Genomic DNA, 6,062 nt, shown 5'->3' with positions numbered 1-6,062 from the left:
GACTGCCTGACTAAAAATGATCTTCCAGAGGCACTGCTTTTCATCACAGCAAGGCTAAATACGAGCTTGAGGAGCTTTCTGCTACTTGTTTGGGTTTTGTTTATGATTAACTTGATTTATTGTCTCACTAGTATGAGGAAAAGGTGTTGCCTGCTCTCTCAGATATTTCCAGTCTCTTGGGTTGCTCTATGAAACCACACAAGTCAGCAAAGTTTGTCAATCTAATCCTCATTCAGTGCCACAAGAGGTATCAGTAAATGGAAAACATGCTTAACTCAGTAGCTTGGTGACATTTTATGAGCAGTGCTGTACAAAAGGTCGCACAGATGACCTGTTTGCTTCCCCCTTGAAATCTCAAAACTATTGAAAAGCAAAATGCTGACAGTGGCTGAAGCCTGATTTGAAAAGGGAGTTGCATAGCAACTGCAAGGATAGAGGCACCGTAAAATAAGGGACTCATATCACATTGGGAAAGTCACCTTTGCTCTCACTTCCTTAGGTAACTTTTCTTCCAGCTGCAATTCAGCTGCTATGAACAACAGATAAAAAGTACCACAGGTTGGACTGCAGTCCTAGAACAAAAAAAGGAGAGAAATAAACACTTGATGTGTGGCTACATAAAAAATGGCTTTTCTTATGTTATTGGTATTATCCTTCCATATATTCAAAGGCAGAAATCTTTACTATTTTGACAAAATATAGCTGGCAGGAGAATAGAAAAGTGGGGAGTTTCTGGTTTTTATGCCTTCTGAAGCCACCATAGCTGAGAGATCAACTTATGGATTCAATCATGATTTGCAAAATGTTCATAATTGTACTTGTGTAAAAGTACAGGGAGTAGCTATTGGTATCAGTGAAAATTATTTGACCTCTATTTATGAAGAAAATTTGGGAAAAAGGTTAATGGGTTGCATACATCCCTCTAAAGACATAGATTCTACCATGGTTTGGTGTTTATTTTGACTGTATGTCAATAGAGATGTGCATGTTCATCTGGGTGGATGACTGGAGGGTACCCTCATCTAGAGTGCCTTTAACTTCCATATCTTTAGGTCCGTCAATTGTTACGTATAGAAAAGCTTTAAATGTGTTTGTATATGGAGATTTTTTACTAATACCAACAAAATTTGGTATGAGATTTAACATATTTTTACTGTGAATCATTGACCACCTGCAGAAGGAGATTGTATGTCTTCAGCCAAATAATTTCAAATAATTTAAACTATTGGTACACTTCAGCAGCAAACACATGACTCTGTTTACTGTGGAGATAAAACTGAACAGAACTATATTAGACATAAGTCCTAAATATACATCCATGCTTTATTTTCATCCAGTTATCTAGATGCACAGTTTTACTATCCTTCTCAGGTGCAACATCTTCAATGTCAGCTTGTGTCAAGCAAGACTTGGGTTAGATTTTCTAATGCAACCCACAGCAACTTCTTCGATGCTGCTTGTTTCTTCTTTTAGAAAAAGTGTACCTGCTGTGTTTTGATAGTGCAGAAACTTTACTATTCATCTCCAAAAAAATATTTCAGGGTCAGTGTTGATTAATACATGTTAATTGTTCACGTGGTTCTGTTTTGCAGCTCTGCATTAAAAATTACCAAAACAAATCCTCCCATGGGAATGATTAAAGATTCCTGCTTCAATTCAGATTGTTTAAAAGACACTGCTGGATTAATCCTAGAATAGTCATAATCCCCCTTGATTTTGGCTGCCTATATCAGCTAGTTTTACTTTCCCATGGAATGCAACCCTTTGTGAAAGAGAATGAAAGAAGCACAGAGCTTAAAAAAAAATCAAAGAAGGAAACGGAGAAGAGAGCTGTTCTATCTTCCTAGCTAGCATTCAAAGGTGACAGGACACTGCTTTCCTTTCCACCAATCTAACTGTAGATGATCTGCTTCATACTTGAACTGAAAGTCTCTGTTTCTCCAGTTAGGAAAACATCATGCAGAGGAAGAAGATTTTATGTAATTTGTCCTACCCTTATAGGATATGGATATCGTACTCTATATTAATGGTTTACATCAACATGTTCACAAAGTGTCTTATCCTTACAACAAGGTTAATTATTAATTCTGGCATTTTTCAGAAGTGCATTAACGTGTTTCAAGCCTGGACTGAAGCTTCCATTTCTCTCACATCCTCAATGAATGCTGCTAGGTCTGTTTCAGTGGAGGCTGTAGGTGAGCCTAGAGGCACACTGAGAGTGAGAGTCAAGCCCTTCATACTTCTAAGATGCAACCAAACTGTGCTGCAGGACGGAAAGTAAAGGGCTTAGGCTGGATAGCAAACAAGGCTCTGCCTGCCCTCCAGACCAAGCACTGTGTAGGTAGATCAGGAAAGCCATCATTCAGCAGCACCCTATGGTTAATGTCAAAAAGGCAAATTACCCATTAATTGTTTTGCAGAAGGGCAAATGCTGCTGCAAGGGTGGTTGGTATCTATCAGCTGTGTGAGCTCAGACTGCCTTCTGAACTGAAGGCTCACAGTCGAATTGTATCCATCTACCATGACTGTGGAGACAGAAGTATCATGTCGAAAGCAAGCTACACTGCGTCCTGCTCTGGTATAGGCAATATAAGTACAGGTAGAATCTTCAGTCAGGCTCCTAAAAATTAAGGTAACTAATTATTTATATTTTTTTTTTGTTAAAATTGGGCCTTTTGATTCACAGTAATTTGGTATTGTATCAATAGCACTAAGCTACATTTGCTACTATCTCTGTGTGCAATTAAACATGTTCTTCACTTTCTGTTAACAATGCAACAGTCTTTTGTAGCCAAACCCCACCCCAGATGTGAAAACAAAACGGCTCCTTGAGTGAGTTTTACACTAATCTGTCGAAAGGCTTGTTGGCCTTTGCTGGTGAAAACACCAAACTACTCAACTCTGTTTCCTATTGCAGTTTAAAACCAGAATTAAGGCCTATATATACAGTCTATTATTTTAACACCAAACCAAATCCTTCATATACAAACTGGTACTGAGATAACTCTTTTTCCACTGTTCCATTCCACTCCTGTGGGAACTAACTGAACCTCCATCCAACCCAAAAAAATGGGTCAAAAAAGTCAGCCAAATAATTTGCAGTTAATCTGCACAGGGGGTGTGCTTTAAGTTTACAATGTTGGAGTCTGAGATACAGAGTGTGTGCCCTTGTTTCTGATATTTAGTTCTAAGATCCAGAAAAACACTGAATTTCATATAATATGAAGCATGCTCATGGTGATACATGAAAACAACTGTTAAAGTTAGATAGAAAAGCTAAAAGTGTGAGTGTGTAGATTAGAGAGCTTTCTTAAGTCAATGGGTGAAAAAGTTAGTTTAGAAAGCAGAAGACAAGATGGAGGATTAAGGATGTCTCTTGTTCTTCTTTCTTCTTCATGTTCTTCTAGAGGTTTTTGGGTAATAGTAAATGATTGGTTAGAAAATGCCGCAGTGCAGCATACAGACAATGGGTTGTTGGGTCATTAAGAAAAATAATATACGTGTCTATTGTTAATTGGGTAAGAATAAGTATAAAGATAAAAGAGTGGCATTGTTCGGGGCCATTTTGTGCTATCAAACACAAAGTGAGCCACAAGGCCTTGTTGTACCATCAGAAGAAAGAAATGTACCAGACTGCAAAGAATTAAGCTTGTGCAGCCAGTCTGGAGAGACCTGCCAAGTTTCGTAATGACCCTCCAAAAAACATGAGAAACAAGATTCTAACGAGCTCAGGAGTTTTCTTCAAATCTAGAGAACAGAGATAAGAGGGACTCCCCACGAGGGAGGATCCCAAAAGGAGCTCAGCTCAGAGGAGACTGAGAAATCCAAGAAAAGAAAGAAAATTACAGAAGTGCAGCAGAATCATAGAAAGAGAAAAATAATTTTTTAGAGAAAAGTTACATACAAACAGAGGAGAACAGTCAACATACTATTAATTAATATGCTGTGTTTCTTTATATTAACCTGTCATGTAAAAAAGATGTCAAAGCAAGAACTCTGACTGTCCTGGCATGGATCACAACTAAGAGTTTGCAATCCTCAGAACTTGTTGCAAAGACAGATTCTGTAGTGGCAAGTATTTAAAGCATCCACTCCTTTATGTAGAAAACACATTCCCCAGTAGCAAAATTATAGGCATTTTCTCATTCTGTGTTCTTCAGAAAATTCTTGCAGGTCTAATAATTCCAATTATAGTGAACAAGCACTTGTACCCAGCCTTGATGTAAGGGCTAATTATAGCCCTGTGGGACTTGGCTTCTCAATGAAAGCAGGACTGAAAATTTGTTATGCTCTGCCCCAACACATCTCATAAATCTCTTGGGAATCTTGTTTTACATAGACAATGCTATTTAAAAAGATGTATTAATTATCTTTTATAAAGATAATGAAATTATGGGATATATGGACTATGTAAATTATTCCTGTTTTTCTCATTTATCTTGTCTCAAATTAGCTGCACTTATTATTATGTATCAGCTTACTGTGTCCATCCAGAGATGTAAGACACAATACAGAAATTGCTTAAGAAAACTATCTGACTATTGCTGGTACAAATCAGCATTTTTCCCCACAAAATTCAGAGCAACTTGCACTTTATTGTAACAAACTAAAACAATCAACAGTCAAAATCCTCAATCTTTTTGTTTTAGTTATTCTAGAAATGTTTAAAATTCTTCTACCATTCCCTAACCAAGATGCTTTGCAATTGCTGTTGCAATTCAGGATGAGAATTAAAGACTGTTAAGACAATCTCAAATGTACAATATACCTAAACTCTCTTGCATAAAATGGAGGAGGCTGAGAGGGGAGATTTGGCCTGTCTCTGTCTAATATGTGTCTCACAAGAACATGGAGCTCAGGGAGGGGTGTGCTGAGTGGTCCCTAGTCAGAATCAGCTTCAGAAAGCCTTCACTGAGTGAGCAGGTAGTTGTCTTCAGTACTAAGATCTCTGAAAACTCTTTTGTGTCTGCCTTGGATGAGCTCTAAAATCAATTGCAAATCATGAGATGACCCAAGAGTTGAAACATAATACATGTTATCTGAAGATAGGCAGAAGGAACAAATTTGCACAAAACATTATTTTCTCTGTGGTTTCCCCAAAAGAGAAGGTTAGCTTCCTACAGTGTTCTTCCCAAATATCCAAATTCATTTGGATATATTGGAGGCTGACCTCAAAGCACAGAGATGTGCAGTATGGCACAGTTTGGGGTGAAAAGCTTCTGCTGTGGAATAGCTTTGGAAGGACTCTATCTCAAAAGGCTCTTTTTGAAATTGTGTGAAATCCTCGTTAGATCAAAGCAGCACAAGCATAGGTAACCAGTTCAGAGTACCCCAATGTGAAAAGGGAAAGAAAGAATTAATCTGTTTCATGCCCTCTGAGGCTTCTAAAATGTATAATAATAGAATTCTAAATGTATAATAATATAGATTCTAAAATGTATAATAAGTGTATAATAAAAGAATAATAATAGAATAATAAAATGTATAATAATGAAGAAACACCATCATGCTTTTGGTTAGGGACATCTGTTCCTTGCCAGCAGCCTCTGTGAGCATGGAACCATATGCTCCTGCTACAGTTGTGTAGCTGCATAAATAAATACCTATGAATATATATAATGGACAGTGAATGCATTGGAGGGGGAAAAAAAATAAACACTTTCTTGGGTATATGTGAAGAATCTTTCTGCTTTTTGTCACTATTTGCCATTTGAATTTTACAAGAAGAATGACAGTAAGCGGACTTGGAAAAATGCAATTATTCTTCCGAGACAAGCATTTCAACAAATGACTCTCTTTTTTTATTAAAATACAAAATCTCTCATGACATTATAATTAATTTGGTGATATTCAGCATTCACCCAGTGAACCAATAACAGAATAATATGCCTAATTTTTTTTTCCCAGGCAGCTTTTCATTAAAAAATCAGTTACTTACCATGAAATGTGAAAAATTATTCAGGCACTACCAAAGTGCATGCACGGTTACAATGAAAAATGTGTGCCCTTTAAAGTAAGCATTGCTCCCCTCAAACACTCAAACGGGCACAGAAATTCTCTTT

This window comes from Parus major, chromosome 1 (genome assembly GCF_001522545.3).
Source record: "Parus major isolate Abel chromosome 1, Parus_major1.1, whole genome shotgun sequence".
NCBI lineage: Eukaryota > Metazoa > Chordata > Aves > Passeriformes > Paridae > Parus > Parus major.
This window is presented reverse-complemented; position numbering follows the sequence as displayed.